At 45.1% G+C, this 23545-nt stretch overlaps 1 long non-coding RNA gene across 1 annotated transcript; it reads left to right on the top strand.

Moving 5' to 3' along the window:
* Window positions 1-336: 336 nt before the first annotated feature.
* Window positions 337-13477, top strand: LOC122461530. Its single transcript, XR_006283473.1, has 3 exons — window positions 337-458; window positions 7973-8050; window positions 11820-13477. It is a non-coding gene; the product is annotated as an uncharacterized LOC122461530 (long non-coding RNA).
* Window positions 13478-23545: the final 10068 nt, after the last annotated feature.

The following is a 23545-nucleotide window of genomic DNA, read 5'->3' as shown; positions in this document are numbered from 1 at the left end:
AAATGAGATTTAAGCACACACTCAATAGGGCTTAGGCACATGCTTGAAGTTAGGTGCATGCTGAAGCTCCCTACCTAAATAAGGACACTTTCCTGAATGGGTACCCGTCTGTGATGGGGTAGAGCAGGCCCTGAGGCCCCTGATGGAGGCCTCAAGGCCCTGTCACACCCTGCCCCAGAAAAGGGCAGTGTAGAGGGTCCTCCAAACTGCCTAGAGTGGCTGTGTCCCATACAGCCAATCAGAAAGGGGCTGCAGGGAACAGCCAATCAGGGCCCAGCAGGCTAGGATAAGAAGAGCTGCTGGGCCAGAGTGAGATCAGTTCTTTGCTGGAGCTGGAGGAGTGTAGAGGGGGTGGGCAGGCTACAGGACCCTGGACAGAGAAGTACTGGCAGAGACCGAGGGGAATGTGAAGGAGCTCCAGGCTGGCTGCTGGGGCTCAACCAGGACAAGGCCCCCAGGTAAGGGTGAAGAGAGAGCTGGGGAAGTGGCCCAGGGAATCATAGCAGCAATGCAGCTTGGTTAAAGGAACATGGCAGATGGCTGCTGTCTAGGGACTGGGACCCAGAGTACAGGGCAGGCTTGGGTCCCTGCTACCAGCCACTGGGAAAGTAGCCTGGACACTGATACACCCTTGAAGGGGAACTGAACTCTTTTAGTGGCCCAGCTGAAGAGTTAGGGCCAGAGAGGCAAAGAGTCTCCAGGGAGGGAGACTTGAGGGATGTGGCTCCACACCAGGGCCAGCACTGCTTGAAGAGCAGGGACAACTTGAAGGAGCCCAGAAGGGGCTGAGAGACAGTTCAGACCAGGGTGCTGTGCTAGACCCTGCTGGACTGATTGAGGAGCAAGCCTGGGGATAGTTTGGTGGGGGGCAAATTCAACATTCCAGTTCCACCTAGTATAAGGGTGGGGCCCCAGCCATGGGGTTTGGATCCAGGTCTGGAACTGAACATCCCTGAAGTTTGGGGGGCAATGGATCTGATTCTCATTTGAGCCCCAGCCCTACTGCTGAAGCAAAGGGTCTCTGGGGTTAATGTTCCTCTCACAGAGATTGGTGTGAATCTGGAGTGGCTCCACTGAATTCAACAGTGTTACACTGATACAAACAAAAGGAGAATCATCCCACAAAGAATCATAGAAGGTTGGAAGAGAGGTCATCTAGTCCAACACCCTGCTCAAAGCAGGACCAACCCCAGCTAAATCATCCCAGACAGGGTTTTGTCAAGCCAGGCCTTAAAAACCTCTAAGGAGGGAGATTCCACCACCTCCCTAGGTAACCCATTCCAGTGCTTCACCACCCTCCTAGTGAAATAGTTTTTCCTAATATCCAACCTCGACCTCCCCCATGGCAACTTGAGACCATTGCTTCTTGTTCTGTCATCTGCCACCACTGAGAACAGCTGAGCTCCATCCTCTTTGGAATCCCCCTTCAGGTAGTTGAAGGCTTCTATGAAATCCCCCCTCGCTCTTCTCTTCTGCAGACTAAATGAGCCAAGTTCCCTCAGCCTCGCCTCATAAGTCATGTGCCCCAGCCCCCTAATCATTTTTGTTGCCCTCTGCTGGACTCTCCAATTTGTCCACATCCTTTCTGTAGTGGGGGGCCCAAAAATAGATGCAGTACTCCAGATATGGCCTCACAGCCCATATCCACAGAGCCAGTTATCTCATCATAGAAAGCAATCAGGTTGGTCAGGCATGGCTTGCCCTTGGTGAATCCATGTTGACTGTTCCTGATCACCTTTCTCTCCAAGTGCTTCAAAATGGATTCCTTATGGACCTGCTCCATGATTTTTCCGGGGACAGAGGTGAAGCTGACCGGTCTGTAGTTTCCCAGATTCTCCTTCTTCCCTTTTTAAGATGGGCACTATATTTGCCTTTTTCCAATCATCCGGGACCTCCCCTGATTGCCACGAGTTTTCAAGGCTAATGGCCAATGGCTCTGCAATCACATCAGCCAACTCCCTCAGCACTCTTGGATACATTGCATTGTGCATGTCCAGCTTTTCTAAATAATCCTTAACCTGTTCTTTCACCACTGAGGGCTGCTCACCTCCTCCCCATACTGTGCTGCCCAGTGCAGCAGTCTGGGAGCTGACCTTGTCTGTGAAGACCAAGGCAAAAAAAAGAATTGAGTACTTCAGCTTTTTCCACTATATCTGTCACTAGGTTGCCTCTCTCATTCAGTATAAGGGTCCCACACTTTCCCTTACCACCTTCTTGTTGCTAACATACCTGTAGAAAGCCTTCTTGTTACTCTTCACATCCCTTGCTAGCTGCAACTCCAATTGTGCTTTGGCCTTCCTGATTACATCCCTGCATGCTAGAGCAATATTTTTATACTCCTCCCTAATCATCTGTCCAAGTTTCTACTTCTTGTAAGCTTCCTTTTTGTGTTTAAGCTCCCTGAAGATTTCTCTGTGAAGCCAAGCTGGTAGCCTGCCATATTTGCTATTCTTTCTGCACATTGGGATGGTTTGTTCCTGTGCCCTCAATAAGACTTCTTTAAAATACAGCTCATTCTTTATAGTTCTTTCTCCCTTCTGGGGATTAAGTTGCTTTTTTGTTTCATTAATAATGAGTGCTCCTATACCCTACAGGAAAAGAGGCTCAGATGTGATGAGGGCAGGAAAGCTGGTTCACACTCTACATTTTTCTAATTGCCATTCCATGTGCTCTCAATAGATTTAACGCCAGTGTTACTAACAAAACAATCGATTACAAATAAAATAGATTTGAGAAAATCCAGATGTTGTGGAGGATCTGAGAAATTTCTGTGTTCCTGGGGATTTTTCTCATCTTCAGTGCTGCATGTGGGAATGAGCGTATTTTGTGTGTGTGCACCCCCCCCCAAGATATACACAATTACAAACACTCTGGCCCTGCACACTGATCTGAGTGGGCAAATATGCACTTCAGGGTACCCGATTGCAATCAATGCCTGTGTGCCAACATTTACCAGCACAGAGATCCATTGGCTTCAAAGTATAACTGTCAACATGTGCCTCCATAGACCCCTGTTGACTACAGTGCCTTTCTGCCAAGGACCTGTGCACTACATGACAAGATTAACCTAATTCTGTGGCAAGGTTCCCGGATTTTGCATCAAGCATGGAAATTCTGCTGCAGCTCCATTAGCATTAGATGGTGATTTTAAGGCATGAATCATGAAAAGGAATGCTACGATCAACACAGCAGCCCCAGCGTTGGTTACTTTGATATCAAATTCCATTTATTTGACCCAGTTCTCATATTTTGTATTTTCAAGACCCTGCAGACTTTAGCTACGACAGTTCATTACTGCACCATGGAAGTGGTTAGGGGGGGTTGCAGGGGGATGCAGTCCCAAATGGTGAGAGCCGTTTGGGACTGTGGGATAAGCACAGTAGTTGGACGTTTCTACTTAAAACTATCAGTAGTGGAATAGTTAACAATGTTATTTAAACTGTCTGCTCTAGATTTCTGAGTCAACACCCCAAAGGGCTGAACTGGGATGGATCACACTGCACACAGCAGTTGTTGTGTGCTGTCTGCAGACTCACTTTGACAGTACTGCGCCAGTCTACACTGCAGTTGCATAGTCAAGGTTTTCCTCAAAACCATGAGGCTAGAAACATAGGATGAAATCCTGGTGTCACTGAAATCAAGGGGAGTCTCACAAATATGGATTTCACCCATCCCCCTTTTTTTTCTTAAATGGAAGCTAAGATTCTGGTGCACCACCAGGCAGCAAAGGCTGTGAAAGGAATAGATTCCATGGGTGAGAAATCATGTACTGTAGCACATAGTAAATACAATGTGTATGTGTGTGCACCATACACTGTATATGTATATATGACATAATGACAGTTTTCTTATCTTCTAAGAAAATGATTGAGTCAAGAAGCTTTTTATTTTGGACTTAATTTCTATTCAGCTTTCTTCTTGCCTACCCCTCCTCTCTTCCTGGGGTTTTAATCAGCTGAGTTCCTTTGCAAGATTGGTTCTAGTTATGGTACAGTGATCTGAAATGAACCAGGAAACTGGGGCCCAAATCTTTTGTGACTTTAATGGGAGTCTTTTCACTAACTTGGTTGGATTGAACCTTTCACGCTTCATAGTAATTATAGGGATCCCTGGAAAACCAAAGTTCACGTTTAGGTATCAAAGGTTAAGCATGATGGAATTTCCTGTCAGCTGTGTTCTCCAGATTTCAAGTGACTACAATAATCCTTCAATGGCATTAGACCAAATTCTCTTCTCAGTTATACTGATGCAACTCCACTAAGATCAGCTCTGTTGAAGTAACTGAAAAGAGAATTTGGTTAATTGTTTATGGAGCTAAATTACTCTTAGAAAACGGGTCTTTGCTTGATTTCAAGGAGAGAGTATTTACATAAATACAATGTACACTGAAACAGAATAGGATATGAATTTAGTTAACACCTTTTATACTTAAGGTATTTCAAATGCTTTAAAGAATGTAGAACTAGCTGCCATCTCAATGAATCAGAACAGAGCAATCAGAACATAATAATAATGTGGTAAGCCATAGCTCAAACATCAGAGACCGTTTAATTGAGGGAAGGACTCTATGGAAAAGTCCTATAAAATACCCCTGTAAAAACATAATTTTTTTAGGTATTTTAGACCATTCTTTAGTGAATTACATCCTTGCTATAGGAGTTTTTAGGGTGGTTTGGGAAAAACCTATGGGAAGCACACAATTATTAGTTAAATTTTGTGTGTGCTTAGAGTAATTTTGATAGAACACTGTAACATTTCTAGAATCACACTGGTTTCATCACATTAAAATTATAAAAGACCTTTCCATATCAGTTATTTCCAGATCTTTTTTTTAAAAATGCAGTAACATCTTCGGTACACATCTAGGTATCTACCAGAGACAGGTGCTAGGGATTTGGACTATGAGTCTATAGCCTGTTGTGGGCCTTGAACCTATGACTTTAGTGTCAAAGTTTGAGTGCAACCTAAGTTGAATCCAAAGTAAAGGCAGCAGGCTGAAATGATACAAGTTAGCTTTGAAAGCAGAAGCCTGCAGGCAAATCAACCTTTCTAACCTCTTTCTCTGAACGGGTAACACAGCCAACTCTAATGAGCTAAGTCCCAGAAGTTCTGTCCCAAAAGTAGTATCTCTAGGAGAAAGATCCAAGCATGGAAGTCACAACTAGACTGGCTGATGCTGGACCTTAGTCCCAGGTGTATCACCTTCCGAAAGGCAATGCCCCTCGAAGTGATGTCAAATCCAGGTAGCTCCCTCAACACTCAAGAGTGGAGCTGGTCAAAAACTTTCTGGCAAAACTACTTTCTGATTGAAAAATGACCTTACAACAAATGGCAAATTTCAAGGTGGGGAAGAGAAGATTCTGTTTTTCATCAAAAATTTTCAGGTTTTCATTCAAAACAAAACCCTACCTGAAAACCAAAATGCCAATGAAAACAAAGAATTTCCCCAACCTGCGCTACTCCAGAGTAAACCAGTAGCTTGGAAATGGGATGGTAGGTGTTAGCTGAAGACCGCTATGCAGACTGGATATTCCAAACCATGTTCTTATCTGTGCCTAGACAAAGATAAATCCCAAATTGAGACAAAGCGCCAATGGCGCTGAGCCTGTTTACACCAGCTGAGAACTTGCTCCCAAGTCCCTTCGTCCCATCCCTTTTTTCTTTCTACCAGTAACCTTCCTCATAGGAGGAGACAACTACCAAGAGAGGAGATTCCTGCCTATTGTAGGCAGGTCAAACCTCTGCAACAGCTGCCAGAGATCATAAATCACTAGACAAAATCCTGGAGCTTTGAATCCCTGTCTTCTTAAAAACTCATCCAGGTCTTTTTAGTGTCTGAAGCAAGTTATAAAATGGTGGTTGCGTTGGTTTTGTGTCTTCCGCCTCCCCCTGCAGTTTAATTTCCAGCCTTGTGTCCTTGTTCCTCATCAGCTATATATCTTCCTTTTATTGTGTCTTTCCCTCCTCCCTTTGTTTTAATAACTATTTTACTGTGGGTTCTTGTAAAAACAGCTGCTGTAGCTAGTAAAATAAATTCCTCTCTGGAAGCAGATGCCCTGGCATTACTTCAGCTGTAATCTGTTAGATTTATAATTCCCCTCCAGGTCAATATTGATTCAAGATAAAGCAACTCAAAACACACTGGCAGCTCACAGCTTTTTGCAGGTTTCCTCTATCTTTCTTCTTTCTTCTGTTGTAGCTTTTTTTTTTTGCTTCACTCATTTTCCTTTTAAAAATATAAATATATGAAGGAGCACATGACACATCTCTATCCATCCCAGCGAGAAGCAGCATTGTGTGAGAAGAGCAAGCGTGTTTGTTTGCAAAAGATCAAAAGAATGTTAAGTGCTTTTTTTATCATTTTATTTTTTCCTCTCCATTGTTAACACCCTCTGCAGCAATTGTTAATTTTCTTCCCTTATACTTCATGGGCCAAAAAAAATCTGACACAGGTCCTTTTGTTCTCTTCCTTTATACAGGAAGCTGCCTAGTGCTCTGGGAGTAGGGCTTGTAGAGCCAGCTGATACAAGATAGTGTTTTTGCAATCTGTTTTTTATGTAGGTGTCTGTCACAGGGCAGCACAAGCTTCCTTCCCCTTGTCCCTGTGCTTGGGCTGGCAAAAGAAAGGGTCTCGGACACCTCTTACAGGTGCTTCACCCGTGTTCTTTTATTTACAGTGGCTGGACAGTCCCAATTTCCCCAACATCAGGCCCCGCTCCAACTCCTCACTGGGTCCCCTGGTCTTTGACGCTTGTGACAGCCAGCAGAGACCGAGCCACAACCTTCCTATCCTCCTGCCTGGCTAGCCTCTCCCCTTGAGCTCTTCCCTGGGTTTATATTTCTTCCCAGTCAGCAACGCAGCTGGTTCCACTTGGCTCAGCAGATTACACTGAGCCTGCCCTCGTTAGGGCCTGCAGCTGGGCTCCCGGCTAAGGGTCTTGGCCCATGTACCCGGTCACCCTACAGGGAAGCGGGATCTTTAGCAGGGCATCCAAAGGCTTTTATACCTCCACCCTGTGACACTGTCACTAAAACAGAGGTATTGTTTCACTGTTTTTATTTGAAAGGCAGCTTTGGCTAGTGGTTAGAACAGGGAACCATCAGTCAAGACTCCATGTTCTAATCCCAGTTCTGCCATCGACTTGCTATTCAATGTTGAGCAAGTCTGTTACCCCCTTTGTGCCTCCGTTTCCCCACCTTTAAAATGGGAAGAATAATGGTGGTCTGCTTTTGTGAACCGCTTTGATGTCTCTCAAAGGAAGGTGACAAAAGAGTTAAACATTTATTAAATAGAATTAAAAGGAGGGTGCATGTTGCTCAGGGAAATAGTGGTAATTTTTTTTAAAGAGGATATTATTCCTATAACAGAGCATGTTCCCCACCAGACTTCGGGAGAATTAAGCCCTCCACACCAGTTGCCACTCCCAGGCAGTGCAGCTCCTATGGAATCATGCTGTTGTGGACTTGCCTGCCTCCAACTTTCCTCAAGGATCCTGCAGCAAGGGGGCGTTAATATTTTGGCAGCTGTCCCATGAGGCTTTTGAGTGGCCTGGCCTAACCCCTCAGGGTTGGGTCCCTGAATCTAGGCCAGGCTTTGATTTAGTCTTTGTGGGACAGCACCATGGATGTAGCTTCCACATAGGAAGTGGGCATTCCAGCAGCGGGGGGATCCTTCAGGGCAGGGACTGTCTTTTTGATCTGTGCCTGTCAGCTCCTAGCACACGAGGTCCTGGTCCAGGGCTGGGGCAGCTAAGCATTATAGTCATACAAATCATTATTAATAACAATGTGTGAATTGGGATAGGCTGCTTTTCCCCCTCTGGAGTCACTATGTTGTCAGGATATTTATCACCACATCATGATCGCATGTCCTAGGATGAGGCCATTGGGTAACAGCTGCCAGGTAACCCCCATGGGAGATTTCATCCTAATCAGGCAGCTGCTTGGAAGTGGATTTACACCTTTTTTTCAGGCTACTGTATGATTTTCAGTGACAAGCCCCAGGAAAAGTGCAAGGAGGTCCTACAGCACTGCAGAAAGGAGCCCCAGGGTAAGAGCTGCTGGTGTCCTGAGGGATGCGGTGCATTCTCCATCACTCCACATCTTTTGATCAGGATTGGACGTCTTTGTATATGATGTGCGCTAGCTCATCCAGAGGTGACGGGCTTGATGCAGGAATCACTGGAAGGAATTTGGCAGCCTATGCTATGCAGAAGGTCAGAGTACATGGTCATAAGGGTCTCTGCTGCCTTTAAATCAGTGAGACTGTTTCAGCATTGCAAGGCCTCCTATGAGATTGGAGGTAGGAAGCTTTTCAGCGGGGTAGCAATGGGGTCTGGAAAGTAGAAGCTTCAGCATTTCTTCACCCTTCAAAGAATGGATGCCAACAGCAGCTCAGACTGTCTGCCGGGGACCCGCCGCTGGCTCACTGCCCTCGGCTGGTTCAGCCAATGAACCTGTGCTTGCTGCAGTCTTCAGCCATTCTTAGACCCTGCAGCAGGGCTGGATCTCCAGCTGCTCAGTAGGGTTCCATGCTTCTTCCTTGTTCCTGGCTCCTGCTGCTGGTTTTCTCCCCCACCCTGCCCCCAGCTCCTGATTCCTGGCTCTTGACCCCAGCTCGCTCTCCGGACTTGGTATCAGCTCCTGATTTGGGCGGTGGCCACTAGGCCTGGTCATGTCTGCACCAACCACTAAGCAGCTTCCCGCCCTGACCATTAGGCAAGGCTGCCCGTGGCCCAGGTCCTTAACACCATCTTTGCAAATTCCAGGGCTGAGGGGTTATTAACATCACTATCCTGCAAGCACAAGAAGCCCGAGTCCCAGAATACTGCTTCTCTCTGTTTCTCAGCTCAGCTCTACCCTAAGTGGCTTTTCACCAGTGTAATTCCATTAATGTCAGTCTTCTCATTTACACCACTACATATGAGAGCCATATCACACCAACAGTCAGCTATGCAGTGCCAGGCATCAGTGCTTGCTTTAAGTGTAAGGGGACAGGCAGGAAATGTTTGTCTTAGAGTCAAAATCCCTTAGCTCACCTGCCTTCCCTCTCCAACTTGAAGCCCCCTTCACTACCGCTTCCTTTGTGAGTTCAGGGACTACTTCGTGCTTGGCTCTCCCCCTCTTCCACTGGTGCACCTAGTGCCTGCGTCCGGCAAAGACGCAATCAGACTTATAACACCCGTGATCCCTACAGAGCTTTAATTTGGGTATCACACAGAGCCCCTCTTCCTTTCATCTTCATCACCGAATGTAGATCTCATTCTTCTGCTCTCTTGAGCCTGCAGACATTTTCAATTCCTTGCATCTTCTCCCACCCTCTGCAGGACCTTCTCCAAGCCTGATTCACCTTGTGCAGCCCTCCACATCATACCCTTCCAGTGTCCCTTGTTTTGATGGACCTTACTTCACCCCCACAGGTCCCTATGTTCCTGTGTTTTATAGTCAAGTAATCCACTAGACTTAATAATAATAATTTTGCTAGTAACTTAACAACAATCTTTACTAGATGCATAGTTAATATATACACAGAGCATCTTAACTCAGGTCAATCTATCAGTGTAATCTAAAACCAGCTGCCTCCTCCAACCCACATCCTGAAGAATCTATTTATTCTTTCTAAAATGTGCAATCATTGTTGATTAAGTTCAGCAAATTTTCACTGCTTTCTTCCAGATCTAAACTTGTCTCTAACAATCTTTTTCTTACACTGATACCTTTTTATACTCATCACAATTTGATCTCGTATCATTGACTCAGATTCTGGAAATTGCAGGTCTGACTTCTCACCTTTAGATCTGTTAATGATTCAATAATCCCTTCCTCTATTTGATTTCTTCAGTGAAGCTCAAATATTTCAAGTTTCATTTCTTTTTGGTAAACTGTATTCCTCAATATTTTTATGACAAACTCATAGTTCACTAACATTTAGCTCAAATTATTTATACATTGAAATTGCTTCAGTTCCTGCAATAGTCAAAGAGATGACATCTTTAGGAATAGATCCTGAGGCCCTCAAAAATAAAGTTCTTGTTTGCACCTTTTCCAATTTTCTGCAGCATTTCCCAACCATGGATCCCAGGGGGATGCAGACCACATAGGGTAGGGGGGGCGCAGACAAAGTTTGGTGTAGACTGCAGGGCCAATAGAAGTTGGGTTTTGTGTGTGTGTGTGTAATGCAAAAGGCTCCCTGTGTGCAGCTCGTAACAACAGTGGCAGGACTCGGCAGTTTCAGTAATCTGGGTTGCTACTCCAGGGATCTCTGCCCACTTCACTTTTACAGTAACGTGCCTTGGAACTGAGCCCATTTGAGTAGCATTACACCTCACCACTCAAGAGAGCCAGGCTTGCCTTTCAAGTCTGTCTTCAGCTCTCTCAACCGGCAGGCCCCTGCCGAATAGACATGCCTGATGTGCCTCAACAGGGACCCCACATGTTGAGCAAGGGCCAGGAAGGGAATTTTCTGCCATGAGAAAGATGGTGAAAGCCATGCTGAACTTAAATGTAAAGCAGCCCATAAAAGGAGGTGGGAATCCTTGGTGAGTGGTGTTGAGAGATCCCTGGGGAAACCAATTTATTAATAATTATGGATGCAATATTTATTCTTTCAAGAAATAACATACATACATACATTCTCCCCTAGGGAGGTCTTCTCTGTTCCTTTCTTCCTCCCTGCTAATTCCAGGTATTATTCCATGTTGCTATTAAGTGTTGCTTTGCCTTTTATTTATTCCAATGGCTGGTGTTTCCAGCCAGGGCTTACACAGCAAACTGGCTGCTGCAAGTGGCTGGATTTTGTCACATGATGCACAAATTGTTCCCTGTAGGTGCAGAATTTATTCTTTCTGCCTTAAAAAGGAAAACTTTCCAGGGAAGGCTTCTTGGGCTGGTGAGTTCAAAATGAAGAGCTACCCAATCTTAATTCCGGGATTTGGCAGTTGGATACAGAATGATTTATTGTTATCCTAATTTGATTATTCGTCTCTTGCCTTCAGGGTGCCAGGGAATGATGTACTCAAAGGCAGCCAGGCTGCATACATAAGTTCATGACAGAGATTCATTACTCTTATTGTCTACACAGTCACCGTACCAAGTTGTTTTTGACTCCTCTTTCTAACAATATTTCAGACAGATTACACTGCCTCAATCACTCATTTTCTCTCTCCCTCCCCCCTGCCTTTGGGCCATGTGGGGGCTGTGAATTGGGAAAACAGTCCATGTTAATCCCTGCTAAATCCACTGCAATCAGTGTAATGCAGGTTGTCAATTTTTTTTTTTTGTCAAGGTCCAAATTTCTTGGTCAAGGTATTGTCAAGGTCCAAGCTCTAGAGAAACATTTTTCACACCGCAATAGCAATAAAGGTAAGAATAAGTAAAATTTTTTTTGTGGTCCATTCAAAAGCATCTGGCAGTCCAGATTTGGCCCACGGTTCACGAGTTGACTACCCAGGTGTAACATGACCTGACAGCAGAGCAGGAAAGCCCGAAGGTTAGCAAGTTAAGACCTGCTTTCATCGGCTGCAGGGAAGACCTTTTTGGAGGTCTTTGGCTCTTGCATGCTGGATTGAAAAATCCACTTGTTGACTCTGCTTTTGGCTGGAGTGAGTACTAGTGGGCCTCTGAGGGGAGATGCCTGGGGGTCAATGCAATGCCTGAAGTTTGATTAGGTAGTTGCATTTTCCCCTCTTTAGACGGCCCAACAGGAGAGCAAGATCGCGCGCTCATGCTCTCTCTCTGTCAGAAAAACACGCACGCCTGTTCCAGATTTAAAACCTTAAATCCCAGAGCTGACATCTCTTTCTAATTTCCATTGAATTAAGCCTACAGTTCCCAGACTTTCCACTGAGCATAGCTGGGCAAAGCAGATGGAAACCTTCACGAAAAGCTTCCCATCTTATTTTGCTTTTTAACATAACAGATAAAGGGGTGATGGATCCAGAAGGAGGTGTCTTTCCAAACTTCACCGCTTGTATGATTTTAATCACTGTCGTTTTGAAGCAGTTAAACATATTGCATCAGCTCCAGCCAGGAGATCAGACAGCATCAAACCAGTTTATGAAAAAAATTTTGAACAAACTTAACGACACTATGTAACCTTCTTGATTTTTTTTTTCAGTCCCATTGTTAGGAGATTGTTGTTTACCAACTATGTAGAAACATACAAAGCATCCCTACGTTTTAATCTGTTCAGGGTTGCTTTGCGGATGGGCAGCAACATGCACATTGAAAATGGCTCCGATCATGCTGTGGTCAGTCCAACAGTTTGCACCTCACATCACTCTGGTGATCGTGCTGTCTGATGTCCCTTTGCCATTTAATGACCTAGCCAGTCAGGTGCCAATGCTTGGCTCTCAGGTGCAGCCAACAAGTTTTTTTTTTAATTTGTCAGCTTTCCTAAGAAATAGTGAGCGGGTGCTCAGCACACATGCAAAGGAGACCATTGCTTTTCATATTTCTGGCTCCATTATTCTATATTACACCACTCTAAGCCTGACAGTCGGAACAGATTAAACTGCAGTTGAATAAAGACATCCATTTCATCAGGAAAACCTGGAGGAAACAACTGATTGCATTATTGCATGATGTAATGCAATCATAAAGTTGAATATACTCAAATTAGCCACCCTTCAAGCCTCAGAAGAACTCTAGGTAAAACTCAAAGATGCCACCAGGACTGGTTTGATGAAAACACTGAAGAAATCAAAGATCCTCAAGGAAAAGAATGATGCATTTATATCTTGGCAAAATGATAAAAAAAGCAACCTAAAATAAAGACAAGTTCAAGTACCTGCAAGCCACAACTCGGAGCTGGCTTTATGTTCTCTGTGATATACAGCATTACACCAGTACTAACAACACATTGTTTTACGACTCCCTGAAGGCGATCTATGGTGCATCAGAATTGGGGCCAGCTCAAAAAGTTCAGATGGCTCTACTCTAACTAGAGACAAAAGAGGACTCTCTGACAGTGCAGCAATTTACTGAGCTACTCCACCATCTTCCTACTGGCAACCCACTGGTGATAGAGGAACTGATCCAGCACCCCATGCATGAAGAAATTGCCCAGTTACCACAAAGGAAGTGCAAAATGCTATTAAAGAAACTAAGTCAAGTAAATCAACAGGGTAAGACAGTGTACCAGCTGAAATCTATAAACTTGCAGGCCCTAAAACTGTCAACTAAGAGAATTCCTCAGGATGTCAAAGATGCAATCCTAGTTATGCTATATAAAAATAAAGCCAACAGATACCCCAGTAGTTGCTACAGTTGTATCTCCCTTCTATCTGTAGGTGGTAAACCCTTGTCTGTATTTTGCTCAATCAGCTTCTTGAAACAATATCAAACAAGCATCTACCAGAGATCCCCAATGTGGTTTCAGATCAGGTCAGAGCACCATAGACATATTTATTGTGAGGCAGATTCAGGAAAAATACGTTGAATGAAACATGGAACTATGGCCGTATTCATTGGTATAAATTTGATATGGCAAGCAGAAGTGGCCTCTGAAAAATTTGGCTGCCCCACCAAATTGCTTAACATCATCCATCCATTCTATGAAGGCACGATCAGTCAGGTACTCTGCTGGTGGCCTCTCTAAACCATTCCCCATATCTAATGGGGTGAAACAAGGCTGTGTGCTACCAATGGTCACTTTTTTTGGCCTCTTCTTCATTGCCTTTTTGAATGACGCAATGGACAACATTCAAAAGGGCACCGAGATAAGGTACAAAACTGATGGGAAATAATTCAGTCTCCAAAGCCTTACTGCAAAGACAAAGTCCTTGAGAAACTCATACATGAAGCCCTTTTTGGAGATGCTTGTGCTCTACTTAGTCATAGTGAAAGTGGCCTACAGCTTATCTCTGAAAAATTTTCAGAAGCAACTAAACAGTTTAGACTCTCCATCAGCCTGGAAAAAACTGAAGTCCTCTTCCAACCGGCCCCATCAACCATTCCCACTGAGCCAAACATCATCCTCATCGATGATATAGAACTAGAGTGTCAGTCACTTTGCATGTCTTGGCAGCACTGTTGGATATCTCCAGTGATGCCTCTCTGGGTCAAGTATCAAGCAGAATACAAAAGGCAAGCCAGGCTTTTGGAAGACTTTTTGCCATAGGATACTCAACTACCACACCACTGAACTGTCATCAACACTGATATGCAATGCAGCAGTGATTTTTATAGGGGGGTGAAACGTGAATAGTTTACTGCAAACATAAAGCAACTTGAAATATTTTGTATGCCTTGACTTCACTGTATTCTGAAGGTCCACTGGGGAGATAACATGTCAAACATTCACCTCCTTGGAAGAGCAAAACCAACCACCATCAAGGAAATGATCATCAAAGCTCAGCTTAGATGGACAGGTGATGTTCTCAGAATGGGTGATGACAGATTCCTGAAAAAAGTCCCCTGGGGTGAGCTAAAACTCAAAGTGCAGGAAGGGCAGTGAATGTAAATGCTTCAAAGACACCCTTAAGCAGAATCTCACTTCATGCAGTATAAATATTGATAACTTTGAAGCTACAGCCAAGGATTGAGTTAAACAGAGGAAAAAAATTAGATAAATGTTATAAATGCTTTGAAGATGGATGCAAAAAATGGATTGGAAAAAAGGGCCAGGTACCATGCCATATCCCCCGTGGGAGCCTATACCTTCCTGTATGACCGCAATGGAGGCTGCAACGACATCACAGTGGCACAGTTGCAACACAGCAGCTGTTCCACTGTAATGCCTGTACAGTAGATACAACCCAGACTAATGTGAAGCTGTCATCCCTGCCCTGAAACCCTGGGTGCCTTCCAATTCCTTGCTGAAGGAATTCCAACCTGATTGGCTCACAAACAGCCTTCCAGCATGCAAGCAGCGCCCTGTGTGTAACTGCAGCCCGCCCATCACGCTCGGGTTACACACTGGCTCTCACCAGCCTCGGTTATACTGCAGGGTGGCCCACCAGTCCCAGCCCTTTCCTGGACAGTACAAAATATTTTGAAGTCCATTGTTCCTTAAAGGGAATAACATGCCATCTTACTATCTCAAATAATTATTTAGACCCTTCAATTTAAACAGAAAAACAAGTTTATTAACTAAGAGATTTTAAGTGAGTGCAAGTAATGAAGCATAAAAGTCAGAAATGATTAGAAGGAAAATAAAGGTGTAATGTTTACTAATGCCAAGCTTAATAAACTATATCAGAGTCAAGCAAGGTTTCTCACTACATGCTTTTAGCAGTCTTCCTGCCCAAACGCTGCAGGTCAGGATCCCTTCCCCTAAAGTCCAACAAATGCTTCCTTTGCTTCTTCAGGTGCAGTGAATGCAGGGGGAAGGGAGAGGGGGGTATTTGTCCCTCCTTTTCATAGTTTCAGTCCCCCCTCTTGTAAAACATTTCCAGCTAGGCACCAGGGAACAAAGAATCTGTGTGGCAGGATGTTCTGTGATGGCTTTTTCTCACCTGTTTACCCTTTCTTTGTTTTCCTTCCTGCTTGATGACTGTTTACAGCTTATATGCAAATTAAGCAGAGCACATGTTCCTTTGTTTAGGTCAGACCTGTTTGCCAACTGTCGTTTGGGCAGGGCTGTGGGGTTTGGGACATGTGTTAATAACATCATACAGGGAAATCTTATAACTTTACTTCCAATGTTGCCACACATTTTATCAGGAGGATACTGACCAGCAAACTATCAGTTTTCAAATACTCCCTTACAAGACACACTTTGTACAAAGATTATTGCAGTAGTGGGTAGGCTATGAAGATGGGTCTCTTCCATCACAGCACGTCCTCTATGATTCCCCATGCACAGTGAGATCCTGGGGTGGCATAGACAGGCCCAAGGGGGCATGGCTCTGAAGGAGAGCGCATGAGAGGAAAGGCTGCTTTTCAGCCAAGCAGAGGGATGGGAGGAAACCAAGGGCTGCAGCTGGAAAGAATAGGTCAGACATAGCAGGAAAGAAACAAATGAGGCTACACGCTAGGAAAAGCCGAGAGTCACACCCAGCTTTCAGGACAGTGCTGTTATTTATGAACTTCTCTAGCAGTGGGAGGCAGGCAAGAAGAAAGAGCCTGTTCCAGGTGTTGGAGTCCATGCTTCACAGATCATCTGTAGAGCGGTGAAGGCTGGCCCTGAGCCCTGGCTGGCTGGGGTACAAGCAGACTGAAAACGCAGGCCTTTCCCTCCCTACCACCTGGAGCCCTGGTTGGCTAGAGAGCTGGTAGGAAAACCCTTCCCTACATCCTGATGCTAGCTCTCCTCTGAGTGTGCAATGCGATTGCTGTTTGAGAAGGGACTGTGTGAGCTGGGCGTGTGTCTCTGCGACTGGACCACAGCACGCCCAGAGTCTGAGCTCAAGGCTGGGGACTGGCCCGGGGAGCAACCTGTCTGTGTGGTAACTGCACCACTTGGAAGAATCAGCCAGAGCCCTAAGGGAAGGAGCCCCCTGCTCAGTGAGTGAGGGGGCTCTGTTTGTTAACTGATAAAGGTTTGTTACTAAAGGTGATGGAGTGATTTCTGGGTGAATTTCTGCCTCCCAAGGCCATAGGCAGAGTCTCTACCCCCAAGGCAAGGGGAGAGAGTTTGGAACTAGCTACCGGCCACCAGGGGAACCCCTGCTGCACATGTGTAACCCTTCTGCCCATCAGAGTTGGCAGCAGCAAGGGCCGGGTTCAGTATCTAGGGGTTCCATTCCAATAACACAATGCAAAACCGGCTCAAGCCCCCACCCAGTGACCTGGGACAAATATATACCGCCCCCGCCGGGCGCCTCCAAGAGGCAATACTTCCCCTCTCGCAAGCACGGAGTCCGAGTGTAGCAAAAGCCTTTTAATAACAGAGAGAAACAATGTGGCATTATGTTAGGGAAACACCACCAACAGGCTTCATAACACAACCCATGAGCAAAAAAAACCCCACCCCAAGCAAATTGGGGTGTGACCTTTCCCTTTGGTTCTTGAGTCCAGCAACCCAAAGTCATCCAAAGTCCCAAAAGTCCAACAACCCAAAAGTCTCTGCCAGCTGCCCCCATGAGCTGCTCCAGCCATCCCGCAAACCGCTCTACTCCGCAATATATCTTCAGGCTTCCCCACTACTTAACACAACACTCAGTGATTTCAGCTCTTAGTAAGTTTAGCTCTTTTGTGATTTCAGCTTGTAGTAGGGGAGCCTCAGTGCTGGTACACCATTGGCCCAAAGTGAATTCAGCTCAGCAGCCTGTAACTAGACTCCTAATGGAATCAAAATTAGTTCTGATATTCCACAGTGGAGAAAGGAGGCAGTGCAATTAGCATGTAAGGCCCTCACCAACTGGTATAACTTAGATAATATTTTTACTTCACAGTCCAAGGTTTTCATCTCAAGGCCAAAAGCCCAAAAACATCAAGACACTTGATCATGGCCTTTGATAGGCCAAGAGACTACTGACACTTGATCTTGGCCAAGAAGCAATTAATACCTGTCCTCAACCTTTCTCAATTCACTGAGTTTTGGAACCCATGTCCCTTGCTTAGTGAGGGCTACTTAGTTGATGGCAAGTCCCTCCATCATAACAAAAGGCCAAGTACAGTTCCACTGTCCTTGATTCACATAATCAGGATAATAACAATTTATTCTTCCTGCCCCAATAACAGAGACACTGGGGATCCCACAGCAGCCAAAGTGACCATTTGGGCAGCTATAGGCTCATGCTAGGCAGGGTGGGTGTGCCTATGCAAATGAGATCAGCCCCTGAAGTTCTTTTCCACAACTTGCCACAAGTCACCACCGGATGTCAGGGTGGAGCTCATCCTGACTCTGCTTACACGTGCATGACGTTCTGGAGTCATGCGGGAGAGCATGATAAAAGGGGGCAGTCAGGATTCAGACTGAGCTGAGGGGAGCATAGGGAGCCAGAGGAAATTAGAGCAGATGCGCTGAAGGATTTGGGGCAACTTCACACATTACTGATGTTTCCCAAAATCTCCACTTATGACTTGGCTTGGGGAGCCGTAAACACAGAAAAGCCAATAAACAAAACCTGCCGTTGGAATGGAAAGCAACAAAGTCAGATAGGAAGGCATAAAAGTCAGCTGAGCCGCCTCAATGAGGAGTGCTGGATTTGATTTGTAGGAGCAGTTGTAACAGGCTTGGATTGCTTTGCTTGTCTTGGCTGGTCGCTTCCCCCTGCTGTCGCAGCCAACATGAATTAGGAGCTTCCTTCAAATATGGGTGTAGCTGCCTGCCGCCTTCACTAACTGCACGAGCTACCGTTGCTCACAGTCCAAAGTCCAAGGGAAGCTGAATGGCAGTTTTCCATTCATTCCAACACGAGTTTTAATGAGGGAGTGTGCTTAGCACCCAGCCCTCTCAGCTTGTTCTCCGAGCTCGGTCACTAGCAGTCAGCTGGAGAAAGCTTCTCGCTAGCACGCTGAGCATCCCTACTCTGCTTCAACATTGTTATGACTGGCACTGGCTCAGCTAGCTGGTACTGGAATGGTTTATGATCCACTTCCTTTTCCCAACGCTTTGCAGGCCACAGTTTAAGAAGCTATTCCCACTTTTTGCCTCTATTCGTCTACTTATTTTATTTTATAGTCAGTATGAAACAAAGAGCGAGAGCACATCTAGCTCAAAGCACAGGCCACATCTGGTCTCTGTGCAACAAACCGAATCTTACTGGGACATATAAAGAATGGGATAGAAAATAATACTGATGCCATTCTCTAAATTGCTGGCATGCCCCCAGGCGGAATATTGTATTCAGTTCTGCTCAGCCTATTGCAAAAAAAAAAATATATATATATATATATAATCAAAAATAGAAGCGGTCTGGAGATGGGTGATGAAAATGATTAGCTCCAAGGTGTGAAGATACCATTCCTCCTGGGTCAGAGGCCTGCAGCTGGCTGGCTGGCTCATTAGCTCTGCCCACCGCACCTGAGAAAAGAGCTGGAACTTAATTAGCTGAACTTTATAAAAGAGGGCAGCAGGAAATAGAGCAGGGAGACTGCAATACCCTCCAGAAAGCTGAGGGGTCTGGGGCCATGCTCCCAATGGACTGCTACTGGAGCTACTGCAGAGAGGAATTGCTCCAGAAACCAAATGGACAGAGGGGAGACTGGGTAAAGTCCTTTATTACGGAGGCTCTGAGGTAGAAGCCAGGAAAGTCTGGGTTGCTGAAGTTACTGGTGTACAAGACAGATTTGGAGAAGGGACTGCTTGGCCTGCACAGACTTTGAGGGAAGAGTCTGCGAGGTATTGATTTATTTGGTTAAGAAGGCTTAAAATAAAACAACCAGCCCGGCTGAAAAGTGCTTCCCTGTATTCTGTGAGAGAGCTCAGACAGAATGACCTCAGGGAGTGAGCTGGCTCGGCAAGAGCAAAACTTGGTCCAGTAGGAGGAGGGTGCTATGAGACAGGCCCCAATCCTTTACGCATGGGAAGATGCCTGTATGAAGAGCGAGTGAAAAGATCAGGACTGTTTATTGTAGAGGGGAGATCAATAAAGGGGGCCATGATACAGCTGTACAACATAATGCCTGGTCTAGACAAGGTAAGTCATGCAGTGCTCAGATTTACCGTCTATCATAGTAAAGGAATAATGGGATGTTCAACGAAACTGAAAGGCAACAAACTGAAAACCAGTAAAAGGAAATATAGATGTACAGGGCACGCAGTTAATCTGTGGCACTCACTGCCACAGGTGTCATTGAGTGCCGAGAGCTCACCAGGGTTCAAAAATGGTTGGGGATATTCATATAAACAATGATTCATAGATTCATAGATACTAAGGTCAGGAGGGACCATTATGATCATCTAGTCTGACCTCCTGCACAATGCAGGCCACAGAATTTCACCCACCCACTCCTGCGATAAACCTCTCACCTATGTCTGAGCTATTGAAGTCCTCAAATCGTGGTTTAAAGATTCAAGGACCAGAGAATCCTCCAGCAAGTGACCTGTGCCCCATCCTACAGAGGAAGGCGAAAAACCTCCAGGGCCTCTTCCAATCTGCCCTGGAGGAAAATTCCTTCCCGTCCCCAAATATGGCAATCAGCTAAACCCTGAGCATATGGGCAAGAAACTGTGACTGTGAAATTACATAGAATAAAAAAAATAAGAGATTGGAACCACCGGCTTTGGGATATAAGCCATCCTCTAGCTGATGTGGGAACTGAAATAAACTTATCCTATGGGCAGGTGTTTCCATAAGTGTCCACTACAGTGTTTCTTGCACCTTCCTCCTAAGTAGCTGGTACTGGCTGTTGTCAGAGACAGGGACTGCCACAGCCTATCAGCCCAGTGGCCAATTGAGTCCAGTAGCTTGTGTTCATGTTAATTTGGCCCAGGTTGCTAAGTGGCCTCTCTCCAAATCTGTTTGATTACAATAAACTGAAGGAAGTCTTCTCCACCTTCTCCTTTTCCAAGTGATTACTCCACTAGTTTTACACATGCAGGTAAGAGTACTGGCGCCTCTTATTGTATACGTGTCCTCTCATTAGTCGGCTCTGAAGCGTACGGCTGAACTAGCAGGATCACTGGGTAAATCTAATTCCCGTGCGAAGGGTTGGACTTGGCATTTCACAAAGGGAAGATCACTGAGCGTGTCCTCAGGGTCCAAGACACGGAAGCACAGCCACCTTGCAATAGCAGCTGGGTTTCTTTAGTACCTGCTGGCTGTGCTAAAGCTGGTTAATATTTTACAAGTGCCACAGTATCAGTTTTGCTTTTAGCCAGAATCATACCCGCCTCAAGGTACACAAATTGCTAGTAATAGGATAAACTGCGTACATAGGTAAACTGGTAACACAAATAGCTACTGTCGACAAACACACAGAGGGTCATGCCTGAAAATTCTGATGTCTGTCAATTATTTCCCAGTGCTAAATTACAAGAATAATCCTGTTGTATTGTCATAAAATCCCGTCCTATTTCTGTCCTTGCTCCAAAACCCACTGATGTCAGTGGAAAGACTCACTCTGACTTCCGTGCATTTGGATCAGACCCTGAGTTGGGATATGAATGCTGATCTCCTGGGGTGAAAGGCTAGTCACCGACTTGGTACGTACTGGATCCCAGATAGGAAATGTTGCCGTCTTTTGGAGAATCCAGCAGTTGCAGGGACACACCTATCAGCAGAGCAAAGGAAACCTTTTCAAGATAGATCAGATACGAGTATATAGTCCAGCAGGCAGCGTTAAGTTACCATGTATGGGAGTGTATGGTGTTGAAACAAAGACCCCTTGCATTCTAAAGCCTCATCTGGAACAAGGCAAAAAGGTGCCAAGATCCAGAAAGACAGAAAAACTGAAAATGCTTGAGTGCCTTGAAGCTGGCACCTCTGCATCATATTTAAAGAGCAGTCTCCTCCAGCCACCAGTACTGACTACAAAAGGGATTTTGACGGGGACTAATAACATCTAACAGCTTGTTTGCATGATAGTTCCATGTGAGGCATGAGAGTAGAGATCGAGGTAAAAGTTAAAGTTTCTGTTGATTGTTGTAGTAAAACAGAAACCAAAATCCCCAGACAAGGTCACAGTATACCTTGCTGCCAGGCTCTGCAGAAAATGGTTAGATCCATGCTGGAAAAGGCAACATTTCTGCGTACATTATGCTACAAGTCGTGGGACCCTCCCAGACAGTTCAGCTGGGTCACGCAGGTAGGGCTCAAGCCCCAGAACTCTGATTTCCCTGACAAATTTAATGGGGTGAAACAAGGCTGTGTGCTAGCACTGTCCCTTCTTGAAAAAAGAACAGGAGGACTTGTGGCACCTTAGAGACTAACAAATTTATTAGAGCATAAGGTTTTGTGGGCTACAGCCCACTTCATCGGATGCACAGAATGGAACATATAGTAAGATAGATAGATATACACACACATGTGAGGACACACCTTCTTGTCAACTGTCTAAATGGGCCATCTTGACTATCACTACAAAAGTGTTTTTCTCCTGCTGATAATAGCTCATCTTAACTACTTAGCCTCTCACAGTTTGTATGGTAACTTCCAACTTATCTGTGTGTGTGTGTGTGTGTGTGTATCTATATCTATATATCTTACTATATGTTCCATTCTATGCATCCAATGAAGTGGGCTGTAGCCCACGAAAGCTTATGCTCTAATAAATTTGTTAGTCTCTAAGGTGCCACAAGTACTCCTGTTCTTTTTGCGGATACAAACTAACACAACTGCTACTCTGAAACCTGTCCCTTCTTGGTCTCTTCTTTGCAGCCGTTCTGAACTGCGCAATGGACAACATTCAAAAGGGCACCTAGCTAAGGTACAGAACTGATGGGAAACAATTCAGTCTCCAAAGTCTTACTGCAAAGACAAAAGTCCTCGAGTAACTCATACGTGGCTGATGGTGGATGATGGTGAGTCCAGACTGTTTAGTTGCTTCTGAAATTTTGTCAGAGATAAGCTGTAGGCCACTTTCACTAGATGCATCGTGCATCCGATGAAGCGAGCTGTAGCTCACGAAAGCTTATGCTCAAATAAATTGGTTAGTCTCTAAGGTGCCACAAGTACTCCTTTTCTTTTTATCTCCAGTGATGTCTCCCTGGATCAAGAAATATCAAGCAGAATACAAAAGGCAGTCCAGGCTTTTGGAAGACTTTGCCATAGGATACACAACCACCACACCACTGAACTGTCAACAGCACTGATGTACAATGCGGCAGTGATAGCATCCCTCTGACCGGGGTGTGAAAATGGACAGTTTATTGCAAACATCAAGCAACTTGAAAAATATCAAATGCCTTGACTTCACTGTATTCTGAAGGTCCAGTGGGGAGATAACATGCCAAACATTCATATCCTTGAAAGAGCAAAACCAACCAGCATCAAGGCAATGATCATCAAAGCTCAGCTTATATGGGCAGGTGATGTTCTCAGAATGGGTGATGACAGACTCCTGAACAAATTTTTCCATGACAAGCTGGAATTCAAAAAGTAAAGGAGGGATGGTCAATGAAAATGCCTCAGACTCCCTTAAGCAGAATGTTCCCTCTAGCAGCATAAATATTCATAACTTTGAAGCCATAGCCAGGAACAGACAGTAAAGGTTGTAATCACTTTTAAAGAAGACAGACACAAAAAAACTGATTGAAAAATGGGCCAAGCAGCACGCCAAGTCTTCAGTGGGAGCCTATACTTTCCTGTGAGATGTCTGTTCATGTTCTTGCTCCTCATGGGTCGGACTATACTGTCACATGAGAACACACATGATGCCATGACGTCATTGTTGGGCGCAACAGACCTCCATATACTCCCTTTTCTTCTGAAAGCTTCTGTGAATTATCACATCTTAGCCCAGAAGTCACAGCTACCAGGGAGGATCAACATTAGATCTTTGTTCAGACAGCTACGCTGCCATTTACCCAGCTGTATCTTTCCATTCACCCAATCATTTCCTCCACTCTTTTCTTCCTCCTCCTCTCTCCTGTCTTAAAAGGATTATTTTTCTTGTGACTTCTTTACATAGTATCGTAAGTGTGCCCAGTGCTATGACGGTCCTTCCCCTGCAAAGCTAACAATTTAGGTTAAGACTAGGAAGACAAAATGACAAA

The sequence above is a fragment of the Chelonia mydas genome, chromosome 8 (assembly GCF_015237465.2).
Source record: "Chelonia mydas isolate rCheMyd1 chromosome 8, rCheMyd1.pri.v2, whole genome shotgun sequence".
In the NCBI taxonomy this organism is placed as follows: Eukaryota; Metazoa; Chordata; order Testudines; family Cheloniidae; genus Chelonia; species Chelonia mydas.
The sequence above is the reverse complement of the archived record's forward strand: the minus strand, read 5'-3'. Positions and strand labels throughout refer to the sequence as shown.